We start from the raw sequence: 13,044 nt of genomic DNA, 5'->3' as shown, positions 1-13,044 counted from the left end.
CTTTAACACAAGATATGGTAGGAGACCCTTCAGATTCAACTGTAACAGTAGGTTATGAAGTACACAGGGGGAATCGACATTTCCTATGCAACAACTATATTCTCTCAATTAAGAATAGTGATTTAAAGTCTTTTAAAACATGGACATCTGTGTGCTTTAACACCATTTATAATAGTTAACCAATTTAAATCTGGTGACACCCAAGTGCTTATCTCAGGGTTGGCATGCTTATGATAATAACAGATATGTTTTAGCTTTATTATGAAGCTAAAACATTTTTATTCTTGTGGAAGGTGCCTTTATGTGTCAAGGCCCTTAGTTGTTTTCTTCCTGTACATGCATCTGGAAGTTAAGTCATCTTGTTGAAGTTTGAACATTTAAACAGGATTGGTTGAAGACTTTCAAGAGCATGAATATTCCTTGCTTTTGCTATTGACCCCGTCCGTGGCTTTTCTCCCTATGCTCAAGTCCTAAGAGAAGGATTTGCTGTCTCTTTATTATCCTGTATAGATGTTTTCTAGATAGTATGTTTGGTATCAGGGAGTTGAGAAGTACTCATGAACTACAGAAATAGCTTGACTCTTGTGAGAGACCCAGGCTTCCCTCAGTCAACAAACTGTTGATGGTATCCCTGCTCTCAGTCTTCGGAAAGGTCTACTTTAGAAGGACGAGCTTCTGGAGAATCCAGATGGTTGGACAGGAGCTGTATAAACTCCTCTCCGGTATGCAGTTAGCTCAGGCACACTTCTGCGTACACAAAGTTGCTTTATATTTTGTCTGAGAATCGCTCTGCAAGGGGAAGGAAGCATGAAGGAAACCTGGAGGGACTGAAGATAGTCTTCTCAAGCCCATCAGATCCGAGTCGGAATCCTGGGGTGGCAGCATTCAGCGATGCAGAAGGAACTTGTGTGTAGTCCTGGAGAACTTCCACTTAACACATTCAGCGCCATTTTTATTTGTTACAATGTGAATTTGAACTGTTTGCCACCTACATAGCCCACAGGTCCATCTTGGAGACTGCATGCGTTAATGGCTGCAAAGTGCCATGACCTTCTCCCATGAAAAGGGCTGCCAGACTCCAAACTATTATTATTATCATTTCATGGACATTTTGCAGTTCCCACTGGTTAGTTTCATTCTCCCCTTTAATCTTGAGTGCATTAAAATGGCTAAATAAAAAGTATTTTGAGTAAATAAAGATACCCATGATTTTTTAAAAGTTCTTTATTATATATTTTGATGTGAATCCTCACCTTCTCCTGACTTCCCACATAAACCGCTATGGCTAAACAGCCCTGTAATGATATTGCTACTTGACTATAATTTAGAATGCTATAAAGATTATTTAGCACAAAGAAGTATTTCTAGTGAAAATTTAGCTACACCTTTCAAATGGATTTACATTAAATCTTAGGCTGGATTTTAGAAACATTCAGCAGAGAGAAAATAAAATGCGGTTCATGTTTCTACAACATATCTGCCTCGCCACTGGCTTTTTACCCTCTGTTTTTCTTTTTTTTTTTAAATATATTTATTTATTAAGGATTTCTGCCTCGTCCCCACAACCGCTTCCCATTTCCCTCCCCCTCCCCCGATTAAGTCCCCCCCCCCTCATCTGCTCAAAGAGCAATCAGGGTTCCCTGACCTGTGGGAAGCCCAAGGACTGCCCACCTCTATCCAGGTCTCGTAAGGTGAGCATTCAAACTGCCTAGGCTCCCACAAAGCCAGTACGTGCAGTAGGATCAAAAACCCACTGCAATTGTTCTTGAATTCTCAGTATTCCTCATTGTCCGCTATGTTCAGCTAGTCCGGATTTATCCCATGCTTTTTCAGACCTAGGCCAGCTGGCCTTGGTGAGATCCCAATAGAACTTTTTAGCAGATTACTTATGTAGATCCAATTGAAGTCTCCTCTCCTCCCATTTCAGCCAATTCTTCCCTATATTTTTACTTCTATCCTTAAAAAAAAAACACAAAACAATGACTAAATAAACCACCTACACTGTGCAAAGCAGTTCAAGGTCTGGCATACTGCCATTTAGACCGAGATGGAGTGTGTTATCATTATTGCTATTACCTACCAAACAATGTACAAGCTCTTGAAGAGACAAAGGGGAGTAAGGAGCTGCTTTAAGAATTTTGTAGTCCTGGGGACTAGAGATACAGCTCTTTGTTAGAGCGCTTGCCTAGAATGTGAAAGGCCCTGGGATCCAGCTCAACCATAAGCAAAGCATCCACATACTGCAGAACATTCCTTTGCTTTGAATACAACAAAAATATCTCATGGTGCTTCATATATACACTTCACATGTTGATTAAAAAATTAGAGGAACAAATAAGTGCTACGAAATTTTACAGTGTGAGAAAGAGAGACGTGGACATGTATGCATGTAGGCAGCAGTATGCTATTACCATGCTAAAAAATTGGGAAAGAAAAAATGAAAATGTCACAATACAGTAACTTCTAGATAAACCTATAAACAATAACAATTGCAACCCCTCTGGTATAAAATTTAAACTTTTTTTGCAATTTTCTGCATGAGTTTAGACGAACAATCTTTCTGCCTTTGAAAATTTCTTTTGTAGAATGTGGGTAACCCTTACCTCATCACAGTTATTATAAATCTTCAATGATTTCTTATATATAAAGGAATATATATAGAATGCAATAAATATTCATTTCCATATTTATTACTTTAATTGGTAATAGAAAAAAACATGTATATATGCACACACATTTACAATCTATAGGCTTCTTTTTAAATAATCATTATTTTTGCACTTCTTTGTTAAATTTCTTCAGTGTGCTTTTAGAACCTATTTTAGTTTGTCCTTTGGCACCTTTAATCTCACTTTTTTCAGACTATGCCATTGAACATAGTATTTAATCAAAGTACTTGGATCTTTCCATGTTCTTGTAGTTATATGTTACAAAGATTCCAGGCACACACAGGCAATGATGACTGAAGACTGATGAAAAGTCCCCAGCTGCCCACTGTCTCCCAATTAGATCACCCCTCCAGGAGAATAGAATGTACTTTCCACATGCCAATCCATCCCAGTTGCCTTTAATTCCCACCAATGTTCTTAATAATAGCACCAATGACCTTCATCTTGCCAAATCTATAGTCCAACATATATCCTCCTATTTCCTACCCTCTGCTAATATCTCCTTTAAAAACCACGTTAGATAGAGATATTTGTATGCACCCCCATCCTGTGTCCTTTGGGGACCATTTCAAATTGTTAATGGCATCTCTCCCTCCAACTCTACCTCCATCGTTGACCACACCTTTACCATGAAACATTGGTAACCAAGAAAGGACTCCAGTAAGCTATTAATGTGGACTTCACTTAGGGGCCTTTCCAGGAATGTGTAGAATCTCAAAGTCCTTACACTCCTGATTATTTCAAATGAGGACATATTTCCAGTGCAAAAATCAAAGCTGTGATTTAGGGCAACCAAAGGAAGTTTTTCAGCACAGATTAGGATTTCCTGATTTTTTAAACTTGATTCAGTGGAAAGCCAGCCCTGACTAGTGGATTATATGTGCTTTGGCTTATGTGAATGGGACTGGAAAGTCGAAGGGCTGGAAGGATAGTTAAGAAACATCATTCACAAGATGATGCTTAGGTCTTGTGTCTGCTGTCATGTTGGAAGAGAGGTCACTTGTTTGTCCAGGTCGCCTGGCTAGCTTAGACCCGAAATAATCACACAGAAACTGTATTAATTAAATCACTGCTTTGTCATTATCTCTAGCTTCTTATTGGCTAACTCTTTTATCTTAATTTAACCCATTTCTATTAATCTCTATATCACCTCAAGGCCTTGTCCTACCAGCAAAGTTTCAGCACGTCTATCTCTAGTGGCTCCATTTTGTCTCCCTGACTCTGCCTTTCTTTTTCCCAACATTCACTCTTGCTTTTCCTGCCTAGTTTTGTTCTGCCCTTGCCATAGGCTCAAAGCAATTCTTTATTCATTAACCAATAAAAGCAACACATAAACAGAAGGACCTCCCACACCACTGTCACCATCTTTTTGAGTTCATATGTGTACCTCCCTTTACTGTGAGAATTTGTAAAATGCTGTTTCTTGGCAGTCATCTATTACCTCAGTCTCTTACAATCTTTCCACCCTCTTTCATGCTGATTTCTGAGCCTTCTAAGGAAATTTTTAATGCATACATCGTGTTTAAGATGGGTGCTCCTGAAGACACTTCTCGGCACAGTGACCAGTGGATCTCTGTGCTATTTGTCATCTAATGCATAAAGAAGCTTCTTTGATAAGAGTGAAAAGATGCATCAATATCTGGGTATTTCAGCAAGTCATTAGGAGTCATTTTGATGGTAGATCCATTTAGGAGAATGATGGTAGTAATTTCTGCCCTAGGGCCTAAGACATCTATAGAACAGGTTCTTACCCTGTTACAGAGCCATGTACCTGTTATTTCTTATGTAATGGGTCTTAAATCAATTGAAATGTGTTTGACTACTTCTATAACATCCTGCCACTTCTGTACCAATGGGCATATCTTTCCAGTCATTTTGTAGCTCACGGGGCTAGCATCTGGGCAAGGCTAGTGCTTGCTTTCTCCCCCAGTAGTCTGCATAACACATTCCAGCACTATGAAAGCTGGATTGAAACTTCATGTTCAGGAAACTCGGTGCTAGCATGGAGAGGGGTGGATATGAGTCCCATGCTTGGCTGTGAAACTGCTGGTACCTTATAACTGTGGGGAGAAGGAAGGATCATTTCCTTTTGTGACATGACCCCTGCTTTGTCAAGCATCCTTTAAGGCAGGTCGCACATTCAAGTATTCAGGCAACCCAAAAAAGGTGGATTCAACTCAGTGGTCTTAAACTAACAAATGAGAAAACAGGATGTTAGGTAGATAGCAAGTGGTGGCGGATCAGGGAAGAGTCAGGGGAATGTGATCAAAATATGTTTTATAAATTTCTCAAAAAATTAATTAAAATATGTTTAAAAGAGATAGTAGGGGAAGAGGAGGAGTTTCATGTTTCTGTATCACAGTATCTTTTCTGTTTTTTTTTTCCATAGCTCTCTTTTAGACATTAAATAATGCCTAAAAGTTAAGGATCTTAAAACATATTTTTATAACTAAATGACATACCAAAGATAGAATGTTTTTAAGAAATCTATAAAATATTTAAACATCAAATTTAACGGAATCAAAATTAACAACCTTTGGAAAGCAATGTATATGTGAAGACCTTACAATGTCATAGGGTGGTTTGGATCATAGGCAGCTCCAGGGTTTATTAGAAGAGATGTGTGACTCACAGCTACAAGCAGTGGCTGGAATAGGTAACACTCACAACATATCTGCAGTGATGTCGATAAAACCAGCGTTTAGATTCTGGCATATTCTGAAAAGAAAATTATGGTGACATGGTGCTACTGCCAATTATCTGACTAGGAGTTACAGTCAAAAGCAACTGAGTAGAAAGTCAAGCTGGTCATTTCTCTCACGGCACTGGCTTTTCAGCTCCAGGGGCTTGAGTTCCTAATCAGATTTTCTTGATTCCCATGTTCACCCTGGATAAAGCTACATTTCCCTCATCTGAAGTCTGTTACCATGTGCCCAACAGGTCATCTTACCTTTTCCAGGTGTGGGATTTGCTTTTAAGACTCGGTGACTTTAAGAAGATGGTAGGTATTGTAAGATATAAGATCTAAGCAAAGTTATAAGAAACTGCCCGATGTACTTCACATTTGAGACCATATGCATTTAAAGATGTTAAGGTGGACTCATGAGATGTGCTTTCTTTAGTTCACAATCCAAGACAATATCTCAGTTACTCCTTTAAATTCCAGGCCTCTCTGTCACCTGCAGAAACATCTTACTATGTAACACAAGGAAAGAATTTCTTTCTCTCAGAAGTGGTAGCAACCCATTATCAATTCTTACAAATTACACGTGAAATACTGTCACTTTTCATCTCTTCTGTCACTGCTACGCAGGTGCGAACCGTGCTGTGTCTTGCTTGCCATGTTTCAACCACTCCTTAAGCTGATCTTACTCATACGTGCTTTCTTTGTTCAAAGTCTTCTTGCATAAAAGATCCAAAATGGTCTTGCTAAGACAGTCATTAGAATTGGTTCTAGACTGTTAAGTTTGCTTTTGTCATTTTCTACTTGACTCAGATGAAAAGGCAAGACCTCTGTTTAAGGGTACCACCATCTACCATAGTGCTGTATACAGTCACAAAAGAGTAACTAAGATGCCATCCATCTTCCCTCAAAGAGGTCTGGCTCCCTGAAAGTGGTAGCCTTTTTTTGATTTATTTACTGTTATCCCCCCTCATCTGCAATATCACCAAGCCAAAGAGGCACTCAATAAGTGAAAGACAGAGTTAATATGTATGGCTCTGAATCCCAGAGCTGGAAGATGAAGGGCACATGGACCACCTCATTTTCTTAAGAGCTGTGCAGTTGGCTATTTAAGCATTTCCCTCTGCCAAGCGAGCTGCTGTATCAAGTTCCCTAAATGAAACTTCAACTTCTTGAGAGATTGGGTTTGATAATTGTGTGGTTCAGCTTTATAATTCTTCTTTTCCAACCTATAAAAAATATTCATCTAGAAAACAAATGTTCCCATACATGGAGTTTGGAAGTTATGGGTGAGAACTGAGGAGAACGAATAACTTCTAATACATACACACATACATATATACACATACATGTGTGTGTCTATAGCTGCATACACACACACACACACACACACACATATATATATATGTATATATATATATATATATTTATTGTGTAACTATATATAAAACCAGGGCATTATCTTGGCCACTTATAAACCATCTCTTTAGTAGAGAGAATGTGGTCTAGACAAGGAAAGAACCTTTTCTGTTATTACATAGCCAGTTATATTCATAAGCAAATCCTCATACACTCTACTTCCCCCTTGACTGCCCTGATTTTAGGCTGGAAACCCAAAAGATGGGATACTAAGGAGTCTGAGTCCCATAACTTCTAGATGAGACAGTGCAACATCGCATTTAAACAAAACAAACTTAAAGAACTTCTGAATCCCAATGTTCATAGCCTGTGCATGGTGTAGCAGGGTCAGTAGCTAGCCTATATACCTGAACTGTTATTTTTAGGAACACAGAGGATGGTGCGCTGTGTATGTTCTTTCCTTGGGGTCTCTCATTTTGTCATTCTTCATTTTTCATTCGGAACAATAATTTGTCTCCAAGCTCTGGTTGTTTTGGGCATCATTTAATTCATTCAGTATTTTTCTGGACTTTAAGGATCTTTTAGTTTATTGGGTTCAACAAAACAGCGTGGCTAAATACCTACTAGGTGTCATAATTCATTCTCTTTAATTTCTGAAGCTGAATTTGAATTAGCAGTTGTGTGTGTGTGTGTGTGTGTGTGTGTGTGTGTGTGTAGATGTGCATTTCTATATCAAAACATTTTCTTCTCACTGAAGCCAAATGTTCAATGCACTCATTCTCAGCTGAAGTTTTAGAAAGCCAAATTGCACAGTGTGAGAGTGAAAAATCAAAGTATCATTTTAGGATATGTCAGGTAAATTCTAAATCTGTGTGTTAGGGCTTGTTGTTTGCTAAGTGCAGACCTAGGCTGGTTCTAAAATTAACATTCCCTCAGAGTGCAGACAGAGGCTCAGGCGAGGCTAGCCTGTACTTCAGAGGGCCGCAGAGTCTTGGCTGTTCCATGACTTCGGTATTTGTCTGGATATTTAGGGGGACTTTACCAGTGCAGGGTAATCTACTAGCTGAGCTTCCCCTCTCTCTGTAGCTGAGTGAATACCTTCTCTCCTTCCAGTCTAGCAGAGGTGATTCGATTGTTATGATGAACACAAAAAAGTCTCAAGTCACATTCTATTTTCATCATTTACTTCTGAAACAACCCTTGTATGAAACATAATTCTTTTTCTCTGTTCTCATTTACTCAGTGACCACATGACTCAGTGTTTCCTCCTCTGCCGAGATCCACGAAGGATTTATCAATAGGCATTTTGTGATCATAGCCATCCCAGAGGCCACCCTGCTTTATACGTCTTCCCTAACTTGCTACTACGACTGCTAACAGCATCTTCACAAACACAATGCCTTTTTATGAAAAAGCAACAAAATCAGCACATAAAAGAAATCTCTTATTATGGGCTTCAAAGGGGTAGATGTTGGTATCCGAGAAATGTATGAAATAGAAGTAGATGAAAGGAAACTCAATCAGAAAGGAAATATGCCCATGATTAATCAAAGACAAATAATTCCGTCATTGAAAAATGAGTCAGTATTTAAGGTTTTATTCTATTCTTTTACACCAGAATTCTGCAAGACTTTGAACTCTCAGCATTAGAAATGAAAGGGCATAAAATCTTTACTCAAGATCTTTTTTTTTAAAGCAAAGCAGAATTCTGTACTTAAAAGCACATAGTAATTGTCCCTTATTGCCTCCCAGATGAAAGTCCAGGTTCCTGCACCTGGCCCCAGAAGGCCTGCATAGCTGGAGTTCTCTTCTCTCATCTCCTTAAAGTCTTAACAAGAATCATAAGCTCTGGGTAGCCTCACCTGAGCTCTCCCTGCCTATCAAATGCCTTCTTTGTATCTTTTTTCAAGCATCTTAGTGTGTAAGAGCCTGTTAAAGTCCATATAATACTGTCAGCCGGTCCCTCACACCTAAACACAGAGAAGAGGATATTTTACTGAAGTTTAGTTCATATCTTCAGTGGACTTTTCTTTCTAGGCCCAGCTATAGTTTGTATCTCCCTTCTCTGAGCTCTTCTAGCACCTACATTTCCAGTACTTAGCTCCGGTCCACTGTGGCATCATGAGCTGCTTTTTGACATAGGAATAGCTGAGAAACTCCCTCAGGAATAAAAAGACAGCTTTTATTTCTTTTAATATTCCCCAGAGGGGCTAAGAAAGTGAAGTGAGGCTGAAGGACACAGTTCAGAGCCTAATATGATTGCTATAGGTGCATGAAGACCAAGTTTCAGCTCCCTCAACTCCTATTAAAACACACAAACAAAAAACAAAGGTGGTGGTGTGTTCTTCTAATCCCAGCTGATGAGACATATGAATCCCTGAAGTTTACGCGCCAGTCAGCCAAGCCTAATTGGCAAGCTCCAGGCCAATGAGAGACTCTGTCTCAAGAAGAAAATGGAGAGCTTCTAAGTAATGATACACCAGAGGCTGACTCTGACCCTACATGAATGCACACATATGCATATATACATTCACCCATAAAGCACTCATGATAATATATGCAGGAACACATACATATGTATATCATCAAGCACTCAAGATAATATGCAGTCATATATATATGTGTATATGTATATCATAAAGCATGCATGATAATATATACATGCATAGATACATATGTATATGTATATCATGAAGTACTCATGATAATATATGCAGGCATATATATGTGTGTGTATATGTATACATATGTATTTATACATATATGGCTTTGGTAATGTAGAATTATGTGATAAATTCAGAGGGAAATAGTCATTATTTGAAAGAAAGAATGCATTTTTATCTTGAGGTACAACTGGGAAACTGGGACAGATTAACTAATTACTGTTGGCAAGAGTTTGCTTAATGGAGATTTCAAGTGGCCAAGAGACACTAAACTCCACAGTCAGAGTCTTTCTCAAGTGGCTTTTCTCACCCACAATTAGCGTTTATATTTTGGATACCTCTTTAATATCTATAAAAATCATAAAAATCTTTTTTTATACAGAGAGCACTCAAAAATAGCTGCAATGAGCCTCTCCACAGTGGAAATCTGAAACCCCAGAATAGGAAGGCATCAGGTAGAGAATTCACTTGAAGGAGCACTGATGGAGGTGCTGAATAAAATGTCTATATAAATACCATAATCGCAAAACATCTGTTGAGCATTTGCAGTATACAACCCACTTCTCTTTTGTTATAGTCTACTTAATTCTCAATTCTTGTACCCAGATTTCTATCCAGTTACCTAGGTGAGTAAACCAGACTAGAATGATGTGGTAAGCCTTGGAAAGATGGCTCAGTGGGTAAGGGTGCTTGTTCCACAAGTATCTGTGTTCAAATCTCCACACATAAGTAAAAACCTGGTGTCACTGCATTCCTGGAACCCCCATGCTAGGAGAGGCACAAAGACAGGAGGGTCCTAGCAACTGATTGGCTGCCAGCTCTACTTGCATTTCAGGTAGAGACTGCTATAGGAAGTCTTACAGCCAGTGGATACCTGCCCACTGGGGCGTGACCTCTTATACTGTATGTGCCAATGTAGAGCATGCATCCACACTCTCTTTTCCGGGTACGGGACTCAGTTTCTGATCTCCGATTCAGTAGAGGATTCTGATTTGTGAGTCTACCCCTAAATAAATGTCTATTTCTCAATTCTGAGCTAGTGTGGGATTTCTTTTAAGCATCTTTCTACAAGAGATCATGTCTTAATGGAGTATGGTGGAGTGTGGAGAACAGGACCGGTAACTTCTTCTGACCTCCGTAGGTGAACAGGGACACAACACCTCCCTACACATATATATGCATAGACCATATAAACACATACATCATATACATTTGTATCTACTCACATGGATAACCAGGCCTAGACCTGTGGCTAGGGTTGTATGCTAGCTGAGGCTCAGTAAACTAACCTGACTAAGCTCTGGGCCCAAAGCCAGCACAACTTTGATTTGTTGGCTACTTATGGAAAATCATGTGAACGGCAGAATCATCCACACTTTAGCTAATGAGCACTGACCACATTATGGAAATCTGAACAACTAAATATAACTGCTGCTAAACCTCAATAGGATAGGATAGTTTCTTATGCTATAGCATAGATAAGAAATAAATGATAATTAGGAAGTTAAAAGCCAAACAGACAAATAAAATAGATATCACTACTTGGAAAAAAATTAAGAAGCAAAGACAAGCTGCTGCCTCACTATTCTGTATTGTAGAGCTGATCATCTGTCTGTCACTTTAAGGTCCTCCGGGCATCTCATCCTAGGGTCCTTTTCCCAACTCTCCTATCACATAGTTTTGACTCCTTTCAATAACTCATATGGGTCATTGATCATATATAGTAAGAGTTATGTCATCACATTACTACTGCCATTCTCCTCCTCTTCCACATCAGCAGCAGCAGCTGCAAGAGCATCATTATCATCATCACCAAAATTATCACCATCATCATCATCATCACAACCACCACCACCACCATCAAAACCAAACAGTAACAACAAAAAACTTATAAATAGCAAAAATATCCATATGTTAATGGAGATGAGGGAGCATTTTCAATGAATTACATTCTTACCCATATTTAAAAGTGGGATTTTTTTCTATTAATTGTCTGCTTTTGTCATCTCCTAATTAGTCTTATCTGAAGCCACCATATTTTAAATGCAGCCCATTTGATGTGTACTTGCTATCAACACCAGCAGTGGTTCTGGTTCTTTAGCACATACTCTTGAAAGGATTTTAAATTCTGTATTAATTAATGGATTTGGCACTACAATGCATGGCATTTGTTACTTTTCATTGCCACAGTCTAGTTTGCTTTGTAATGTTTTTTTTTCTTTAGCTTTTAAACAACTTTTCTGGCTTCTTATAGTGACTTTTTTTCTTACTCATAAAAACTTATGGCTGTGAACTCTGGCCAAGTAGTTTACTATTCACAGACTTGTGGTATAATTTACAGGGAAGCATTCAAGGACATACTTACCTGATATGTGTCATTCAGGTTGCTACAGAATATTTCTTATATTTTATAGACTGTATAACATGAAAAGAGCAGTTGAAGAACTAGCTCAGAAGCTAAGAGCATATATCGCTCTTAGAGATGACGAGTGTTTGGTTCCTAGAACCCACTTGATATCTTACAGTTTACTGCTATGAAGGCATCACCATACACATGGTACACCAGCACTCATACACATACATTTTTTTAAAAAAGAACATGAGTACTCATGCTAATTATTAATTCATTGTTAGTTTTTTTGTTCTATCCACCTCTCCCTATATAACCAATCAGATAATCATAGATATTGGCATGTTTATAATGTACTTGTTAAATTTATCTTTGGGAAGTATCAATCAAAACATTGTATGCATTGTTAAATAAAATGTGCATCCCAGTTCCATGCATTTCTCGTATGAAGGGAAACTGTCATGCTTGTAAGTTGAGAAAGACATCTCAGCTGGAATTGAATGGGGTTTATCTTTTCCAAATAGTTATTTTTAATCACCTGTGTGTACACACATAAGTAAAGATGCTTAAAGAGTCCAGAGAAATGAGTACATACTCACCCATAAGTGGATATTAAACATAAAACAAAGGAGAACCAGCCTATAGTCCATAATTCCAGAGAAGTTAGGTAACAAGGTGAGCCCTAAGAGAGACATACATGATCTACTTGGGAAGGGGAAACAGAGAAGGTCTCCTTAAAAAGTATCATAGTATGTGGGCATGGAAAGAATGGGAGTGGAAGGGAAGGGGAGGAGAAAAAGGGGGAGGAGAAGAACATGAGGGAATGGGATGCTTAAGAAGGGGGAAGGACAGAGAAGGAGAGAAAGGAAAGAGATATCTTGATTGCGGAAGCCATCAAAGGGCTAGCGAGAAACATGGCACTAGGGAAATTTTCAGGAATCCACAAGGATGACCCCAGCTAAAACTCTAAGCAGCAGTGAAGAAGACGACTATATTGGCCTCTTGCAATCAGATTGATAACTACCTTAACTGTCATCATAGAACATTTATACAGCAACTGATGGAAGCTAATACAGAGATCTACTGCAAAGCACTGGGCTAACCTACTAGAGACCAATCCAAGAGAGGGAGACGCAATAGTATGAGCAAAGGGGTCAAGATTATGATGATGATGACTAATGAGAACTCACTGATTCTGAACTAATAGCATAAGAAACTGCATAGGACCAAAGTAGGCCCACTGAATGTGAAGCACAGTTGTGAGCCTTGTGGAGTCTGTGGAGCCACTGGCAGTGGGACCAGGCTTATCCCTAGTGCTTG

The sequence above is a fragment of the Microtus oregoni genome, unplaced genomic scaffold (genome assembly GCF_018167655.1).
Source record: "Microtus oregoni isolate MIOR12 unplaced genomic scaffold, Mior012 000058F_ref0000040, whole genome shotgun sequence".
Taxonomy (NCBI): domain Eukaryota; kingdom Metazoa; phylum Chordata; class Mammalia; order Rodentia; family Cricetidae; genus Microtus; species Microtus oregoni.
The sequence above is the reverse complement of the archived record's forward strand: the minus strand, read 5'-3'. Positions refer to the sequence as shown.